General features: G+C 39.2%; 1 protein-coding gene, 2 long non-coding RNA genes and 1 pseudogene across 6 annotated transcripts in view; 2 read left to right on the top strand and 2 right to left on the bottom strand.

Annotated features, from left to right (window-relative positions):
• The window catches only part of LOC137249852 (uncharacterized), a 352,644-nt gene that overhangs the window by 296,336 nt on the left and 35,435 nt on the right, over positions 1-20,873 (bottom strand). The window lies entirely within an intron of this gene.
• Positions 152-20,873, top strand: part of LOC137248513 (T-complex protein 1 subunit eta-like) — a 37,434-nt pseudogene continuing 16,712 nt past the window's right edge.
• Positions 6,523-10,097, top strand: LOC137247940 (uncharacterized). 4 transcript variants are annotated; one of them, XR_010951945.1, is made up of 5 exons: positions 6,523-7,014; positions 7,067-7,250; positions 7,306-7,439; positions 8,645-9,030; positions 9,090-10,097. It is a non-coding gene; the product is annotated as an uncharacterized lncRNA (long non-coding RNA). The 4 variants fall into 4 exon arrangements; XR_010951944.1 differs by having other exon boundaries at positions 6,531-6,648; positions 6,710-7,250; XR_010951946.1 differs by having other exon boundaries at positions 6,523-7,226; positions 7,289-7,439.
• Positions 17,587-18,982, bottom strand: LOC137247939 (uncharacterized). Its single transcript, XR_010951942.1, has 3 exons — positions 18,047-18,982; positions 17,819-17,904; positions 17,587-17,745 (listed from the first exon to the last, which is right to left on the bottom strand). It is a non-coding gene; the product is annotated as an uncharacterized lncRNA (long non-coding RNA).

Here is a 20,873-nt window from a genome sequence, read left to right as displayed (position 1 = left end):
TGTAAAGTAACGAGAGATGGTAAAAAAATCTTTCACTTTTACTTGTGTTCATTGATCCATATTTTTTCTCAACAGTGCCAACTGCATATTTCCAACATTTGAAATGAACGTCCTGAACTTGTATTGGGTACAAGAGTATTTGTGTAAAAAATGTTTGGGTACCGATAGCTCTCAAGGTAAACCTCAACTCATATCCAACATCAATGCCTCACATTCAATTGTGGGCGCTGTACGCACTACATTGGGCGCACGTAGTATTGATAAGCATATTGTTGATTCCAGTGATAAGGCCACAATTTCAAATGATGGGGCAACCATTATGAAACTATTGGATATTGCGAATCCAGCCGTAAAACTCTAGGAGACATCGCCAAATATCAAAATGCTGAGGTAAGTTTTTTGTTATATTAGAATGTGTAGAATAAAAATGTTTCTCTTATCAGGTCGGCGATGGCACCACTTCAGTAGTATTTTAAGCATGTTGTTGGGTCACCTAAATATACATACGTAGTATACATACATTATTCTATACTTATCATGACTATTTTTTATTTACAAAAACTAATTACTGTAAACCATACATTTTCGCTCTCCTTATAAACACATATCCTATTCTGCATTTCATGAATTCAATAAAAGTTAGTACTTGTATAGCAATCGAGCGGTCGCGTTCTTATTTATGTTCGGTGAAAAGGGTGCTAAGTGAGTACAAGTGAACAATTAAAAGGCATTAGAACACAAGCTCCAATACATATCATTGCAGCAACAACAAATTAAGCTGCAAAGTCAAAAAAAGTCTTTTGACTATTCATTTTGGCGCCCAACGTGGGGCCTAGTGTTCTTTAAAATAAAAAATAAACAATAAATAATTTGTGTAACATTGATTTAATCATACATACTCGCATAAAGTGCATGCACATACATATATGCGTTTTTTATCACAGTCGCTCGGTTAAATACAGTCGCGACCCTTTCCACCTTCACGTGAACTTAGTTCGATTCTCGAACCGTTACCGGTAAATTCTATTTGCTAATTTGCTCTTTGCAAATAACTAAAGTCATACATCTGTCGCAAGTGACGTCATCACACCTTATGCCAACTCTTCTGCTGCGTCTTTGCTAGCATTTCAATAGGAGTGTATTGTAGTTTTTGCTGCATCATAATATTCGTTTCTCCGTACGACTCTCAGCTTACGTTTCTTTTGTTGGAGGTATCGCACCACCATTCTAGTTGTTGTATTTTTCGCAAAGTCTCGCTCAAACATCATTGCAATGACGGACACACTCAAGCAGCAACGAGCCAACACAAAAAAGAATATTTCGCGTATTAAAACAATTATCGAGACAAATGGTAAAGGAGAAGGGAAAGGCTTATCAACTATTGAGTTGAAGTGTCGCTTAGGAATACTGGAGTCTTATTTCACTCAACTCATGAGTTACCAAACACAAATAGAAAAGCTAGAGCCCGATGATAACATGAGAGGTGAGTTGGAAGATTTGTATATAGGCGTTAAAATTGCTATTCAAGAACGATTGGGTGAGGATTTGAATAGCAGTATATTGGGAGAAAAGCAGGTTGTGATTCCTACTTATAACTCCAAGTTGCCGGTATTAAATTTGCCTACATTTACTGTAAAGTACTCAGAGTATAACAATTTCATCACTTCGTTTAATCAAATAATCGATCGTGAAAAAAAAAAAAATTCAATCACCTTCTGAATTGCTTGCAAGGGCAAGCATTGGAAACGGTCAAGGCATTCCAGGTAAGCAACGAAAATTACAAAAAGGCACTCGATAGGTTGAAATCGCGCTATGACAATAAAACGCTCATTTTCATGGAAAATATAGAAACTCTTTTCGAACTCCCGCACACAAAGAAACAAAATTGCATTCAACTTCGTAGTCTTATTGACAACGTCTCTGCACTCCGTGATTCCTTGCAATCTCTAGGCACGGACACAGATATCTTTAATGCCATGGTGATATATATTGTTATGCAAAAGGTGGATGATGGCACTGAAAAAAAGTGGAAAGAGTCGCTAGATTTTATAAAGTTGCCAACCTGGAACGACTGCGCTAAGGTGCTTGAAAGGCGCTGTCAGTTTCTTGAGAGCATCGAGTCTTCGAATTCTACTGTAGAAACAGCAGGTAAGCTTGACAATAAGACTGTTAAAAGGGGTAGTAAGCAGCAGTCGACAAAACAAATTTATTCCTTTACCTGTACCAATGGCGCATGTGTTCTCTGTGCAAGCACTGAACATATTCTCGGAGGTGGCTGTCAACGATTCAACGATATGATTATTGCTGACCGTTTCAGCAATGCGAAAAGACTTTCCCTTTGTATAAACTGCCTCTCGAAAAACCACAAGGTTACCCACTGCTCATCGGCATTCAAATGCAAGGTTTGTGGCCGGGCTCACCACACGATGCTTCATCGCTCAAAGGTATCACCTACTCCAATTTCATCATCATCTTTGGCTTCGCCCGTATCATCAACTCAACCACTCTCGGCATCAACTCAGAATTCTACATCGGCTGCGGTTCACACCCACCTTGAAACACCATCGCAAGACTCGGTGATTCTCGCTACGGCTGTTGTTCTCGTTCGGGACGCAAGTGGGGGGTACCATATGGGCAGAGCACTGCTCGATTCTTGTTCGCAAGTCAATCTTATCACCGATGGTTTCGCACAAAAACTTCACTTGCCACGTAAGAAGCACAATGTTCATATTTTAAGCATTGGGGAATCAAGCACAAAAATTAAGCACAAAACTTCAACTATCATTAAATCTCGCTTCACTAACTACCAGCTGCCCTTAACATTTTGTGTCACTTCACACATACCGTACCAGCCAGAGACTGAGATAGATATTTCACCTTGGAATTTGCCAGAAAATACCACTCTAGCTGATGAAAATTTCTTTAAATCTAATCGAATAGATTTGTTGCTTGGTACGGAGACCTTTTTTGATGTGTTATCTGTAGGTCAAATAAAACTAGGCGTTAATTTACCAACACTCCAAAAAACGTTGCTGGGTTGGGTAGTGTCGGGGAAGTACAATGGTTCACAAATATCCTCATCCTCGCGGACATGTTTGCTTTCCTGCGAAGAGTCAATAAATCTACATCTTGAGAAGCTTTGGAAATTGGATGAAATACCGTCACCTTCTACGCTATCTGATGAGCAGGCTAGTTGTGAATCATTTTACATACAAACCGTTTCACGCAGCACCACAGGCCGAGTAATTGTTCGTTTACCCTTTAAAGAAAGTCCACAGTCTCTTGGAAATTCAAGAAAAATAGCTATGCTTAGGTTGATCGCGCTGGAACATCGATTGGCACGTTCACCAGAAACAAAGGTACAGTACGTTAATTTTATGCGTGAGTACGAGGAGCTCGTCCATATGACCGCTGTAAAAAACCATAATATCACTGCACCGCATTTTTATATTCCCCACCACTGTTTGCTGAAACCGAATAGCACATCAACAAAGTTGCGGGTGGTGTTTGATGTCTCCTGTAGAACGTCTACATAGAAGTCACTCAACGAAATTTTAATGGTAGGTCCAACTATACAACAGGATCTGTTCACGCTGTTACTAAAATTTCGCGTACATCGCTACGTTATTACTGCCGACATCGTTAAGATGTACAGGCAAATCAGCGTCGACGAACAAGACCGGTGCTTTCAATATATCTTATGGCGTTACTCAGAGCACGAAAATGAGGCCACATATCAACTTAATACTGTGACATATGGCACAGCAGCTGCTCCATATCTTGCGGTAAGAAGTTTGAACTACTTAGCAGACATCTACACTAGTCAATTTCACTTGGGTGCAGAAAGAATCAAATCGTCTTTCTACGTCGACGACTTCTTGTGCGGAGCCAATACTTTAGAAGAACTATCACAAATAAAATTTGAAGTTACTACTATTTTAGAAGAGGGCGGCATGAAGCTCGCTAAATGGCACTCGAATGTTGAGTCATTCGTAGATGACCAAACAATGAAAGAGCTCAACATCAACGATGCTCAAATAACCAACGCACTCGGCATTACTTGGGACCAACCTAATGATATTTTTAGTCCCGTTTTTGCCCAGGGTTCTAAAGTCGGACAAGTCAGACAAGTCGACAAAACGCAATATATTGTCACTAGCATCGTCGCTTTTCGATCCTCTCGGTCTCCTTGCTCCGCTGCTTGTTACAGCGAAAATCATCTTACAAGAGTTATGGCTACTCAAGCTAAATTGGGACGAATCGGTGCCCCAAAATCTCCATTGTGCTTGGCAAAACTTGCTCAAAGAATTCTCTTCGTTGTCATTATTGCAGGTCCCGCGCTATTGTTTACAAACTACTGTTTTGTCAACTCAGCTTCACGGTTTTTGCGATTCTTCCATTCGCGCATATGGATGCTGTGTCTATGTTCGTGCCGAGGATAAAAATGGTAATGCCACAACAAGATTGATAACAGCCAAATCTCGTATCGCTCCAACAAAGAAAAAATCGCTACCAAAGCTTGAACTTTGTGGAGCGCAATTGCTCGCACAACTAATTTCAAAGGTCAGACATATATTCGTTGATCAAGATTTGGTAGTTTACTTATGGACAGATTCGCAAATTGTCTTACATTGGCTACGTATGCATTCCTCCACTTTATCAACCTTCGTTGGCAACCGTGTATCTGAGATACAAGAGTTAACTAGTAATTGCCATTGGAGACACGTACCGACGCAACATAATCCTGCAGACATTGTGTCCAGGGGCTGCACAGTATCAGAGCTCCAAAAATCTATATGGTACTCGGGACCACCATTTTTAAAACGTTGCTCAGAATTTTGGCCTGAAAACTCGCAATCCTGCCTTGACATGGATGAAATCATCAAAGAAAAACGCAAAGCTATATTTTTCGCCGCTGATAAGTCGAATTACATCATTGAAAGTATCGCAAAATATAGCACGCATATGACTGGTGTACGTGTCATTGCATGGATGTTCCGGTTTTATAGAAAAACCAATAAAGCAAGCAAAAATATCATCGACACTCCAAATTTATCACCGCAAGAAATTGAAACCGCGCTTTGGTGCATAATTTGGAATATTCAACAACAATATTTTTCAGAAGATATATGTCGCGCTAAGAAAGGCAAACCAGCTGAAAATTCGCTCAAATTTTTAAATCCGTTCATGAGCGACACTTGTGGCTTTAACTTGCTTAAAGTGGGCGGTCGACTCGAATTGACAGCTCTGCCACACACACAGCGACATCCTGTGCTTTTACCAAGCAAATGTTACTTTGTTGAATGCTTAGTGCGCCATTTACACATTACAAATTTTCATGCCGGACCCAAAGCTCTAGTTGCTCTCATTGGCCTCAGGTTTTGGGTCATCAATGCTAGAGATGCTGCTCGTCGGGTTGTTCGGTCGTGCATACACTGTGTGAGATATCGTGATGGGAAACCTCCCCGTCGAAAGGCTCACGCCCTGCCGACCTTCTCTCGATGTGCTGTTGTCTTTTGCGGCCCTGTTAGCACGTATCTACGAATTAGAGGGAAAACTCCATACAAAACGTACATATCTATATTTGTCTGTCTTTGGTCAAAGGCAGTACATATCGAAGTCGTCTCAGACTTGTCAACAGATGCATTCATTGCAGCGCTTAAACGAATGATAGGCAGAAGAGGTTTGCCAACCGACATATTTTGTGACAATGCCACAAACTTCGTTGGCGCTGATCGTAAACTGAGTGAGCTGATGCAATTTTTATTCGATCCTAACACAAAAAACAAAATTACACATTTTTGCTCAAACGAATTTATAAACGTCAACTTCATTCCTCCCAGAGCACCACACTTCGGCGGCCTATGGGAAGCCGCAGTAAAATCAGCGAAGGGGCACCTAAACCGAACGCTGGGTAATGCGCGTCTCACGTATGAGGAACTGACAACGGCAGTTATAGAGATAGAAGCCATTCTCAATTGTAGGCCTCTCACGCCACTTTCCAGCGACCCAAATGATTACGAGGCTCTAACGCCTGCTCACTTCATAATTGGCAGCTCATTAAAAGCAATCCCGGAGCGAAATGAGGAAACAAATAAAGAGCTACATAACATAGACCGATGGAAGCGCATTAGCGCAGTTAAGCATCACTTTTGGCAACAGTGGTCGCGCGAATATTTAAGCGAACTGCATTCACGCAATAAATGGGTTCGAGATCAACGAAACGTTCACGTCGATTCCCTAGTGATCATTCACGAAGATAATGTGCCTCCGCAGCGTTGGATAACAGGCAGAATCGTAGCTGCCATTCCCGGCAAGGACAATCGCGTTCGAGTAGTTGATGTGCAAACATCTAAGGGCATAATAAGGCGTCCCATACACAAAATTGCATTGCTTCCTGCTTGAAACTTCTTTCAACGGGGGCGGAATGTTGGGTCACCCTAATATACATACGTAGTATACATACATTATTCTATACTTATCATGACTATTTTTTATGTACAAAAACTAATTACTGTGTACCATACATTTTCGCTCTCCTTATAAACACATATCCTATTCTGCATTTCATGAATTCAATAAAAGTTAGTACTTGTATAGCAATCGAGCGGTCGCGTTCTTATTTATGTTCGGTGAAAAGGGTGCTAAGTGAGTACAAGTGAACAATTGAAAGGCATTAGAACACAAGCTCCAATACATATCATTGCAGCAACAACAAATTAAGCTGCAAAGTCAAAAAAATGCTTTTGACTATTCACATGTGAAATCTTAAAACAAGTTAAGCCATATGTTGAGTAAGGCGTGCTTGCAGGTATCATCATTAAAGCTATATGTAAAGCATTACAATTATGCATGATAAAATATGACACGGCTATACATGTCGAAGCGCCAATCAAAGGAACAACAAAGTGCTTTATTGGAAAAATGCTCTGCCACAGCAATGTCCTCCAATGTCCAGGAGTATCAGAAAATTGTTGATGCTGAATGGCGTCTCCTGTACAATAAACTAGCTAAGTAAGGCGCCAATGTTGTGTTTTCTAAACTACCAATTGATGCTGCTACACAGTATTTTGCAGATCGTGATATTTTTTGTGCTGTTCTTGTACCAGAAGAAGATTGGAAACGTAGAATGAAAGCTTGTGGTGGTGCTGTTATGACTACAGCTAATGATATTAATTCAAGTGTTTTGGGTCAATGTGATTACTTTGAAGAACGTCAGGTTGGTGGTGAGCGTTTCAAAATTTTCCAAGGTTTGATAGTGGGTTTGACATTAATTTCTTTTGTATAGTTTATATTTATTTAAAGGTTGCATTAATGCTAGAACATGTACATTGATTTTACGTGGCGGTGCCGAAAAATTTTTGGAAGAAACTGAGCTTCGTTACATGATGCTATAATGATTGTGCGGCGTACAATTAAACATGATTCTGTTGTTGCTGGTAAGTCAAAATACAAATTGAAAAAAATGTCTAATCTTAAATTGTTAAAATATTATGAAAACATTGTGTCCAACTCCGGAAGAAAAAACTATAAAATTTGTGTCAGTGAAATGATAATTATTGCTTTTCGTTTCTGGATAGGTAAGAGTTTAACCTGTTACAGTATCCAGAACGAAGCTGAGCTAGAGTGACTCCCTTTTCCCTGGGGAGTATGCGGTCTTCTTCCGCAAGTTTTGGGTACTGTTCTTTGAGTACTGGATTAACCGGGCAATTCCTAGCATAAAGGTACGACGCTTCTTTGTGGAGTTCACTGAGCACCTGCTAGTGTTTTTTTGCTTCATACGGCTGAGTTCTCAGGAGTCGTATTTCCTCATAATGCTTACGGAGGTTACTCTTTAAGCCCCTAAGCGGTGTTGGATCAACAATCAGATGTCTGTTGGGATGCCCAGGTTTCTGGGTATTCTACAGAAACTGTTTGGTTAGCATTTCATTTCTTTCCCTTATTGGGAGTTTTCTCGCTTCATTGTGCTGGTGGTGTTCCGAAGACATAAGAAGGCAGACCGTAGCGGTTTTGGGGACAGCATTTTGGCAGGCCTGTATTTTCTTCCAGTGAGTAACCTTTAGGCTTGGCGACAATATCGGAGACGCGTACCATGCAAACGTCTATTTATATTTACCCCAAGTACTGCCGATTTATCGAATTATATTAAATATTTGTTACATCTCTGGGTAATGTCATATAGTCGACATTTGGCGCGGCCATGTTTTAAATAAGGTCACCGATGATTTGGTTGGTGACAATATGAGGTTTCGCGAGGCGACAAAACTGGAGAAATATTGGGGAGATAGCTGTTTTTGTTTTTTATTACAAAGCTCATCGATGTAGGAAACAATAGCATAGGCGTAGAAGCAATAGTGACTACTGGTGGGAAAGGTAGCTATTGATATGTAGAAGTAAAGCAGAAGTTTGAATATGAGTTTTTTTAAGTTATTGCAAAAAAAGAGTTGATGATTTTTATTATCTTACCAGGTACCTTCGTACGTGTTTCTAAGAATGAAGAAGAAAACCTATTCAAACTCAATTTTGACCAGGACAAAGCCGATGAGACTTCGTTATACTTTAACATACAATACGTTACCCCATTTTAGCACAACTATCATTTCTTGATTTTATTAAATTTTTTAAAATGTTTCTTCCTCTACAGTTCCATTTCGGTATTGGATGGTAAATATTGCTTTCGCATTTTCTCCATCAATAACTGTGACAAGGTGGAAGAAATATATGCGCGTAAATCGCAACATATTATCTTGGTCGAGCGTTTCTTCAATAGCTCTCTAGTGGTGATGGTGACAGCAGAGAAACCCAACTGTTTACAAATGTTAAACTTCAAATAGAATCAAAATATCTGCCATTGCGTCTACGGCTCAAATACCCACAGTATATGAATGAATCGAACGCATCTAATTGTCTGCCTAACGGATAGTATACATATTCATCAAATCGAAAATATTGCACCAAACGAACTGGGTCTGAATACTGAAACAGTACACATATTCAAAATCGATGAGAAGGCTGTGATGATGGTATAAGGTAAGTTGTTGAATAACATACGAAAACCACTTTAACCCATCTATATATTTGCATTACAGCTAAAGCTTTACAAACAGCAAAAATTGCTGGCGCCAAGCAATTGGAAAAGGCAGTGAAGCATTCATCACACTGTACGGATGGTGCAAAGTTAGAAACTGCTGTTGTAACTGCAGCCACGGACACAACGGTCATCTCTACTTCGCCGAGTAGCGGCTCGTCCGACTATCTATCGAAGACAGTATAATCATATCTTTTGCCAACACAGGTTAGCGATGTGCTTGCACAGGAAAAGATTTCAATTGGAAAACAAAAACCAATTAAGAGAGTTATGTTATTATTAAAGTACTTAATTTTCTTTATATCAACTGTATTAATTTAAGTTGCAATTTCATGTGCATATATAATAAGAGATGTCGTGATACGATTGCTGTCGGAATTAGATTTGAAACCAATAAATACTCCTGCTAAGGGTTAGAGAATTATTGCTTGAGTGATTAGATTTAGAACAATAATAAGTCTGACTCAATTACTAGTCGTAAATTTTTAAGTTCATCAATTACGACAGCAATTGGATTCCACGACACCTTTGAATATTCTTGATCTGAAAAAAGAGTAAACCTAATCTGAATTTCTACTAAGCTTTAAGTTGTAGATTATTCAAATAATTGGAGATTTTTCTAAAGCTTAAAGTTATTTTCTGCTCGCATAGGAAAGATTGCAATTGGAAAACAAAAACCAATTAAGCGAGTTTATTTATTATTAAAATACTTACTTTTCCTTATATCAACTGTATCAATTTAAGTTGCAAATTCATGTAAATATATAATAAGGTATGACGTGATCCTATTGCTGTCGGAATTAGACTTGAAACCAATCAATACTCCTGCTAAGAGTTGCAGAATTATTGCTTGAATTGAATATTCTTGATCTGAAAAAGGAGTAAACCTAATCTGAATTTCTATTAAGCTTTAAGTTGTAGATTATTCAAATAATTGGAGTTTTTTCTAAAGCTTAAAATTATTTTCTGCTCGCTTAGAAAAAATTTCAATTGGAAAACAATAACGAATTAAGCGAGTTTATTTATTATTAAAGTACTTACTTCTTTTTTATATGAACTGTATTAATATAAGTTCGAATTTCATGTACATATATAATAATATTGGAAATAATAAATATTGAAAATTCAATTTTTTTGGTTCATATTTTATTCATATGGCTGCTCCAGGTAAAGTAAATCGGCAGGTAAAATTCAAGTTATATGGCGGTTATATAAATGGTAAAACCGCAGTAAAATTGAATGTCAAAAGACTGGCAAATGTAGAGTGAAATGACCGCCATTTGACGAGCAATGTGACGTGTGTGAGCAGAACAGTGCTATGCTCATATCCTATAAGTGGGAGCGGAATGCACGATCACATTAATAGGAACGAAACGGAAAATTTGGTCACAAAAGTGCATCGCCCCATGCAAAAATGACTATGAATATAACCGCAGCAGAAAGTCACAATGACCCTAAAATGACTAGGAAAATGGCGGGGAGCTTTTTGCAGGGTAAAAGCCGCTGTGACTGAATCACAGATCACACTTTTTCTTAAAAATCACGGCAACCGCCAGTACTATCCTCATGTTCCAAAGAAACGGGATCCAGATACTGATACAGATTTAACATGCAAATGCACACAAATCACAAAAGAAGATTGCGCATTCACTAGTTCAAAACTGAATCGTTCTGCGCATCTACGTCACACTTGACTGCTTGAGCGAATGAAAGAAAGAGAAAAAAAAACAAGAGTTACAGGAAAATGACGAGAAAATTGCCCATAAAAAACAGCTGATCTTTTGTTTACATGCGCAATGCGCAATCTTGTATGTGTGATTTGTGTGCAACAACAATGTGACCCATAAGGATCAATTTATTGTTTTATTTGCATGTTAAATTTCTATCCGTATCTGGATCTCGCTTCATTGGAACGTAACATATTTTTACAAACCCTGCAAAAACGCTCCACGTCATTTGACTACACATTTTGCGGTCATTGTGACTTTTTCCAGCGGTTATATTCATTGTCACGTTTGCATGGGCTTGATGAAATTTTGTGACCAAATTTTCCGTTTCGTTCCTATTAATGTGATCGTGCATTCCGCTCCCACTTTTAGGATGTGAGCATAGAACTGTTCTGCTCACACACGTCACAATGCTCGTCAAATGGCGGTCATTTCTTCGGTCATTTCACTCTACATTTTCCAGTCTTTTGACAATAAATTTTACTGCTGTTTTGCCATTTATATAACCGCCATATAACTAGAATTTTACTTGCCGATTTACTTTACCTGAGCAGCCACATGAATAAAATATCAACCAAAAAAATTGAATTTTAAATATTTAATTTTAATCATAATAACCAAACATAACATATAATATAAACATTTGTCTGGTTTTGTATCTTGGAGCCATATATGTACATGAAATTGCAACTTAAATTAATACATTTAATATAAAAAAGAAGTAAGTACCTTAATAATAACAAAAAATATATTAATTGCTTTGGGCTATATTGCTGCAGCAGCTAACTTTATATTTCGACAATTCATAAGTGTGCTATATTCATGTAAAATTTGAGTTGTTTCCATAGTTTCGAATAAAAAATTTGATTATTTGAATCAATTTAAGTCTACAAGTTAAAGCTTAGTAGAAATTCAGATTAGGTTTACTTTTTTTCAGATCAAGAATATTCAAAGGTGTCGTGGAATCCGTTTGCTGTCGTAATTGATGAACTTAAAAATGTAGGACTAGTAATTGAGTCAGACTTATTATTGTTCTAAATCTAATCATTCAAGCAATAGTTCTGCAACCCTTAGCGGGAATATTGATTGGATTCAAATCTAATTCCGACAGCAATCATATCACGACATCCCTTATTATATATGCACATGAAATTCAACTTAAATTAATACAGTTGATATAAAGAAAAGTAAGTACTTTAATAATAACATAAACTCTCTTAATTGGTTTTTGTTTTCCAATTGAAATCTTTTCCTGTGCAAGCACATCGCTAACCTGTGTTGGCAAAAGATACGATTATACTGTCTTCGATAGATAGTCGGACGAGCTGCTACTCGGCAATGTAGAGATGACCGTTGTGTCGGTGGCAGCAGTTACAACAGCAGTTTCTAAGTTTGCACCATCCGTGCAGTGTGATGAATGCTTCACTTCCTTTTCCAATTGCTTGGCGCCAGCAATTTTTGCTGTTTGTAAAGCTTTAGCTGTAATGCAAATATATAGATGGGTTAAAGTGGTTTTCGTATGTTATTCAACAACTCACCCTATACTATCATCACAGCCTTCTCATCGATTTTGAATAAGTGTACTGTTTCAGTATTCAGACCCAGTTCGTTTGGTGCAATATTATCGATTTGATGAATATGTATACTATCCGTTAGGCAGACAATTAGGTGCGTTCGATTCATTCATACACTGTGGGTATTTGAGCCGTAGACGCATTGGCAGATATTTTGATTCTTTTTGAAGTAAAACATTTGTAAACAGTTGGGTTTCTCTTCTGTCACCATCACCACTAGAGAGCTATTGAAGAAACGCTCGACCAAGATAATATGTTGCGATTTAGGCGCATAGATTTCTTCCACCTTGTCACAGTTATTGATGGAGAAAATGCGAAAGCCATATTTACCATCCAATACGGAAATGGAACTGTAGAGGAAGACACATTTTATAAAATTTAATAAAATCAAAAAACGATATTTGTGTTAAAATGGGGTAAAGTATTGTATGTTAAAGTATAGTGAAGTCTGAATAGGTCTCATTCTTCATTCTTAGAAACATGTACGAAGGTACCTCGTAAGATATTAAAAATCCTCAACGCTTTTTTTGCAATAACTTAAAAAAAAAAACGCATATTCATCAAATTTCTGTTTAACTTCTACATATCAATAGCTACCTTTACCACCAGAAGGAGTCACTATTGCTTCTACACCTATGCTATTGTTTCCTACATCGATGAGCTTTGTATAAAATAAACAGCTATCTCCCCGATCTCTCCCTCACTAGGGTAGGCACCTCGCCGTTGGTGTGAGGGCTTCGCCGATCTCCATAGCGCCCCACTATGAAAGGGAGCTGTTTAGGACTGGCATCTACGCCGTTTTGCCTCATAGGACGGCGGCGGGATGTCGGTGACCAAGAACTGGAAACACCCTAATCCAGGGTGTTATGTGGACCGCGCCTATTGGACAATTTGCAGCCAGGGGATAAATTCGGCTGTATTCGAACGGAGCCTTCCCGATACCGGACCACCTCGGGAAGTATTGGTGGCCTTACCACAGTAAGGGGTGCTGCTGTGGCTGACGGTTTTTTCCCCGTATATAACACTGGGCCGCTGAGCCCGCCTTGCCGGGCTGGTGGTCGTACGACCAAGATGTACGACTCATTACCAAATTGTAGTAAGGAGGATGATAAGAGGACTAAGTCGCAAGCCAAGGACGATGAATACGCATTAAGCGATGCGTCGGACTCGACGAGCGAGAGTAGTGCTGATTCAATGAACTCCGTGTTGGAAAAGCACACAAATGAGTAGAAGAGTGGAGAAGTAAAGGTGAAGTAAAAGAGCTCTCTCGCAGCACTAAGAATTGTCCAACGCCTGGGGGCAGTGGTCGACCCAACAGAAGTGGAGAGCGAGCGCTTGGAATGGGTCCATGAGGCGGTAGAAGTAGGTCGAAGGCAGTTCAAAAGGTTTGCTGCTAGAAACCCTCGGTTCTGCAACCGGTACGAGGAAGAAGCGTCGAATCGTAGAATGAAGAGGCAACGTTCGGTGGAAGGTGACAAGCCTGCTTTCAAGAGGCAGAAAGGACCCAGTGCCAGAGCCGCGAGGCAGGGCAGTCGCATAGACAAGACAAGTAGGCCCAAAGCTGTAAGACAGATGGGCCCCAATAGCGAGGTAGCAACTACCTCGAAGGCTGCGAGTCAGAGGGAAGTTCCAACTACGGAAGTAGGAGATAAGCCAAAGGGAGATAACGCTAAGACTCCGACTTTCTCGGAGGTGCTAAAGGGAGTTAAAGCTGAGACTCCGGCTTTCTCGGAGGTGCACGCCGGCTTTTCCCGAGAAGATGAGCGATTCGATGGGTGCATAAGACTGAATCTTGTACCGCACTCTTGGAGAACTGCTCGTGTAGCTTTCCTACCAATGGCGGGGAAGATCGGTCACATGTATCCCAAAGATTATAGACCCAATAGCTTAACATCATTTCTGCTCAAAACCTTTGAGAGGCTGATAGATGTGTACATGAAGTCCAACGTGTATTAAAAGCTGCTCTCCACAACACAACAGGCGTACACCAAAGGCAAGTCAGTAGACACCGCATTGCATAGGGTGGTAATAAGCATAGAATAAGCCCTGAAATATGCTCTAGAAGTCTTCTTAAACATTGCCGGGGCTTTCAAAAGTGTTTCTAAATGGGCGATTATGGATGGTCTTAATTACGTTAAAGTACATCCAGTCTTACCCAGGTCGACTGCATGTTAAACTGCAGGAAGATTACATAACAATGGCGATTGCACGCGGCCACCAAATTAGAGGACAGGGGCACTCCGCAGGGAGGGGTGCTATCACCTCTGCTGTGGACGCTGGTCATTAACCAACTGCTCAGGGGATTCTACGAGGGACCAGCAACGGGACGGTTTACGCAGATGACGTTGCATATGGTCTTGTTTACAAAGAGGTACAAAGTCCCTAAGTTAGGAGGGGCAAACCTACGGGAAAACCGTCCATAAAATATCTAGGAATCATCCTAGACAGTAAGCTGTCATGGAAGCTCAATGTGGAGGAGAGGGTGAGGAAGGCTTCAACGGCACTTTATGCATGTAAAAGAATGCAAAAGAACCGGCATATACGATCAGAAGGCACTCGAAGACGATGCCTCAAAACTAACAACCAAAAGCAATAATTATCATTTCACTGACACAAATTTGTATAGTTTTTTTCTTCCGGAGTTGGACACAATCTTTTCATTACATTACTTAACAATTTAAAGGCTTCATTCTGTATTGCGAACGATAGCTCAGACGAACGTTTCGCCTCCGAACGATTTCGTCTAGCAATGGTATTCTCTATAATTTTTGTTCGGTCTTTACGTTACTAACTAACAGGAAGGCAAAAGTAATTGTCAAGTGATAAGTTGCCATCGTTTAACATAGTGCAAATACACTAGCGATTCGTCTCTGATCCGCAACGAAAGTTCGTTTCGTAATAGAGAATGAGGCCCTAAGATTAGACATTTTTTTCAATTTGTATTTTGACTTACCAGCAACAACAGAATCATATTTAATTGTACGCCGCACAATCGTTATAGCATCATGTAACGAAGCTCAGTTTCTTCCAAAAATTGTTCGGCACCGCCACGTAAGGTCAATGTACCTGTTCTAGCATTAACGCAACCTTTAAATAATTATAAACTATGAAAATAAAATCAATGTCAAACCCACTATCAAACCTTGGAAAACGTTGAAACGTTCACCACCAACTTGACGTTCTTCAAAGTAATCACATTGACCCAAAACACTTGAATTAATATCATTAGCTGTAGTCATAACAGCACCACCACAAGCTTTCATTGTACGTTTCAAATCTTCTTCTGGTACACGAACAGCACAGAAAATATCACAATCTGCAAAATATTGTGTACCAACATCACCAATTGGTAGTTTAGATAACACAACATTGACGCCTTAATTAGCTAGTTCATTGTACAGAATACGCCATTCAGCATCAACAATTCTCTGATACTCTTGGACATTATCAACACGTACTTTTCAGAATAATCACGCTCAGCCTTGAATTCCAAAACTATATTTAATAATGCGATTTTACATCTTTTGTATGACGTTGGGTACATCAAAGGAAAGTACAGCGTCCACAACAATTTTAGAAAATAAATATTTTGGTGATGCATAAGTTTGGAGGACATTGCTGTGGTAGCGTGTTTTCCAATAAAGCACGTCGTTGTTCCTTTGATTGGCCCTTCGACATGTACAGCCATGTCATATTTTGGTCATGCATAATTATAATGCTTTACGTATAGCTTTAATGATGATACGTGCATGCACGCCTTCCTCAACATATGGTTTAACTTGCTTTAAGATTTCACCTGTTTAAAGTACTACTGAAGTGGTGCCATCGCCGACCTGATAAGAGAAACATTTTTATTCTACACATTCTAATATAACAAAAAACTTACCTCAGCATCTTGAGATTTGGCGATGTCGATTAGAGTTTTACGGCTGGATGCACAATATCCAATAGTTTCATAATAGTTGCACCATCATTTGAAATTGTGGCCTTACCACTGGAATCAACAATATGCTTGTCCATACTGCGTGGACCCAATGTAGTGCGTACAGCGTCCACAATTGATTGCGAGGCATTGATGCTGGATATGAGTTGAGGTTTACCCAATACAAGTTCAGGACATTCATATTTATCGACACGCCGTCCGGTGTGGCCCAAATGTTGCAAATATACAGTTGGCACTGTTGAGAAAAAATACGGATCAATGTACACAAGTAAAAGTGAAAATTTTTTTTATCATCTGTTGTTACCTTACACATAAGACATTGGAAACGACGACCAGCATCTACAAATTGCATATGAGCCTTGCAACGATTACATCTAATTGGACCCAATTCACCAAAATTTACAATTCATATTCACCCTCAACCGTTCGTGCCATTGGTGAGACGGTAAGTGTAATGGACGAGGCTGTTGTTTTTAATAAATCAGCTGTTGCAGGTATGCCATACAAAGATGACCTGCAAAGAAGAAAGAACAATGTAATTGCCAAACAAAACATTAATTTCCAATAGCGATACCTAACGTAACGTGGCGAGGAGTTACCCTGATCTTCTACCAAATATTTTGTGGTCACCAATGGTGACAATAAACCCTGTTCATTAGTAATAAAAGCACCACCAGCGCTATTTTGATTTTCAATGATAACGCTTATCGAATTTGACATCTGATCGGGATCTAAACGGCGTTGGGCTTGATCATACTGTTGCGGCTGTTGATATTTACCAGCAACAGGTGCAGGTTGTTGCTACAGAAAATAACACAAAAATAATCATCAGCAAATTTTGAAATATATTAGTTGTATTAGCATACATGCAGGACGTCCGGACGTGTCCGGGTATTGGGGGTTGACCCGGCTTGGGGGTTGACTGGGCATTGGCGCCTGTCCAGGTTGTGTTGGTGGCATCATTTGACCCATGTAACCACTTGGTGTACCTGGTTGTTGTAGAGGATAACCTGGCTGTTGAGGTTGTGGAGGATAACCAGGTTGTGGTGGATAGCCCGGATGTTGTGGCATTGGCAGATAGTAAGGCTGGGGAAGTTATTGCTGCTGCTGTCGTGGCATTGCATAACCCGATTGCTGTTGTGGTATATACCTTGGTATAACTGGATGTGTTGTCATTGCCCCACCTGGTCCAGTAGATGCGGGCGGCATACCTTGTTGATCATGGCCACCAAATGGCTGGTGCATAGGGTGTTGAGGTGGCATTTGACCGGATTCTGACTGCATTGGACCAGACTGTCGTGGCATTGGACCCGATTGCATTGGCATTTGATATTCACCTGTTTGCTGGTATAGAGCTGTAACACCGCCTGTAATTCATGTTGGTGGTGTAGCTGAAACTGGTGGTTGACCAGTCTAGAAAAATAACAAAATTTATTAAACAAAAAATATGAGGCATTTTGCTGAGTAGCATTATATGGGGGAGCACCTGGTAGGTTAGCATTTGTATATGGTGTATTGGGTTGCGGAGCAGTCGGAGCCGGTTGCTTCAATGGATTCATGGATAAGCCGCTCCTAGAATTTGTGGATGAAGAAAAGAGGAAAAATAAATATATGATTAACATCGTTTTATTTATTGGGTTAACTTAAGTACATTACTGAATTACTTTAAAGTTCGGGCGGCGCGAGTTAGAGCAGATTCATTTAAAAGACTTACCGAAAGGGTGTTAAATATTGTTTATTTTAACCAAACATACAAAAATTTTCCACCGCTGTTCTCAAACAAATTTGATTCGTTAAACAAACAAATTTGATTATTCTTTTTGTTCCATTTTATGAAAACTTAAAATTTAATCAGCAAAGTTATTTAAAAAAAGATTCTGAAAAGTGATGATAAAGAGTGATTTTCAGGGTTGATGATCGACCCAGGAAAGGGTAGAAATAAATAGCATATATTCTATAATGTATTAGGACAGCTCCTTCTACACCTCCATAATTCGCTTTGTCAAAAGCTAAAGGCCGTTTCGGTTATTCATACGACAGCATGACACTCTTAATTCACATCCAAAAATATCGGGAGGGGTGTCAAAAGTATCTTTGACATACAAAATGTATGCCCCGCTTGCAATGTGTCTCCAAATGACACCAACCATCTCTTTAATTGTAATGTAGAACCAACGCCTCTAACACGCCTCTCATTATGGTGCACCCCTGTTGAAACAGCAAGTTTCCTTGGACTCCCGTTAGAGGATATTGATGACAATTTGTGATCGGTCGCACCTATTGCATGGGGCGAAGCACTGCTACAACAACAACAACAGGGCAGCCCGCACTGCGCTGAAAGGACCAGGTGGAAAATTATTTAAATTCCCTTTCTGTGACCAATTGGCGCCAGTTAACCCAGCGAAACGAATAGCGCTGCTTGTGGGCGGCCATCTATCAATCTACAATTCAATTGCTAAATAAAATTTTTTGCGTCACTCGTAATGTATTTCACTTCGCGGCGGTGACTTATTGTATCTGTTAAAGCCATAACTTCGGTCTAGTCGTCTGGAAATAATTTCAAATACTCCGAGCACTGACAGCCAAATACGAGCGAAACGTATACAACCGCGATACGTTATCATCGCTTCGCACGGCAGCCGGTTCTATGTGCCAGAGCGACTGGGGATTTTTGTCCTCGACCAAGGGCTTTAATTTCAGTATAGCCCCATTGAATTTGTAGCGTCCCTCCCACTTTTTTGTTTTTGCTATCTACCTCTCACTCTCTATGAATATCTCATTCTCTTGATGTTCCTTGTTCAGTTAAATCTTACGTCATTCCGTTATAAAGAATCTATCATCCACCACATCACCCCCTTTCTGTACCACCTAATCTTTATATGCTTTCCCTACATATTACTCCATCCATCTCTCTTGATTTTCTTCAAATGTTTGCAGTGATGAACGTTTTTGAAACTATGCGCCTCATGCCTCATATTTTGTTGCTGGAGCAGAAACAAAAAAAAAAACCCACCTTTAACTCGAAAAATTCAGTCTGAGCAAATACTCGCTTTTTATGCATGAGAACCTTTGTGAATTACGACAAGCACGCCTACCGATGGAATATTCTATGCGACAAGTTATTGTCGCTGTGTGTAGCGAATATCACCACAGTTAGAGTGTTGTTTTTGTTGTAGCGACAAGGTCATTATCATTATCCTTAAAAATTAAATTAAAGAAAAAAGACTTTTTTAAAAATGAGCTTTGTTTAGAAGCTTGTTCTTAGAAAAGCTTTTTTCTTAAATTTAATTTAAATATGATTTTTTTAATTTTTAGTAGCGTAAAATATTGTTTAAATTAGTTATGTAATCTTTACTTAGTTATTTGTAACGTTGCTCATCCTATCCATTTCTTTTAATGCATCAACATTACAAGGTTTCTTCGAAGTCAACTTTGAACAGTCAAGTTCTTCTATTCGAGTGTTAACTAACTTCAAATCATATTTTGTGACTTTGCCTATGTCGCTTTCATTTTACAACTACTCATTGCAGATCTCTGCTCTGTTCCATCGCCAAAAATCTGTAAAGAAAATCAAGTGCGCAGAAAAGTATGCAACATTTAGCGATAACAGCCTAAAGCTCCCATTACTGATACTTAGCATAGACTTGACTTGACTTGGCAACTTAGCCACGATTATACTCCATTTGGCGCATACAACCTGGCATCATAATCAGCGTTGAAATTTACTTTTAAATAAATGTCAATTTGTATGACAAAATGTCAAAATGAAATGGAAACAAACAAATGGCATCTCAAAATGTAAACGTCACTTAGAACTTACATAGAAAATCAAAATTCAACAGACTTCTAAGTCAAGTTAAGTTTTGAGTAATCAGTAACATGCAATGTTAATTTAACAGAACTGTAAGTGACAGTTCGTAAGCCAAGTCAAGTCTATGCTAAGTATCAGTAATGGAGCCTTTACTTCTACGCAGGCATGCTTAACCAACGAAACGATATCATTTCGTTACGATAATCAACGTTAATAAACGAAACGAAGTCATTTCGTTTCGTTTATTAACGTTAAGATCGTCAAATTAACGAAATGATTTCGTTTCGTTTTCTGCCATATCAAAACGAAATCAAATCGTTTATGTTGATTATTAATTTCAAACTATGCTGGCAAAGCTGATTGATGGCGGAGTCATTAAAGGTGAAAGCATTAGCCAAGCTGATTGCAACTTTTCTCATGAATTTTGACAGTACAAACATTTCTCAGAGTATTTTTGACATTACCACCAACGAATTACACAAACAAATTACATAGAGTTTGTGTGTGTATGTGCGCTCGTTGTTGCCACCTTACGGCTTCACCATGGCTATAGCATTGCCAGCACAATTCAAACATAAAGTATCACGTTTTTGTTAACGTTTTTAACGTTAACGAAAGCTTTTCGTTTCGGTTAAAAACGAGATACAATTTATCTTGATAATTTCTTTATCGATAATATTTCGAAGTGTTTCAACGGAAACGGTGGAAATTTTTTGATAAACGATTAGCT

The sequence above is a fragment of the Eurosta solidaginis genome, chromosome 4, assembly GCF_040869045.1.
Source record: "Eurosta solidaginis isolate ZX-2024a chromosome 4, ASM4086904v1, whole genome shotgun sequence".
Lineage (NCBI taxonomy): Eukaryota > Metazoa > Arthropoda > Insecta > Diptera > Tephritidae > Eurosta > Eurosta solidaginis.
The sequence above is the reverse complement of the archived record's forward strand: the minus strand, read 5'-3'. Positions and strand labels throughout refer to the sequence as shown.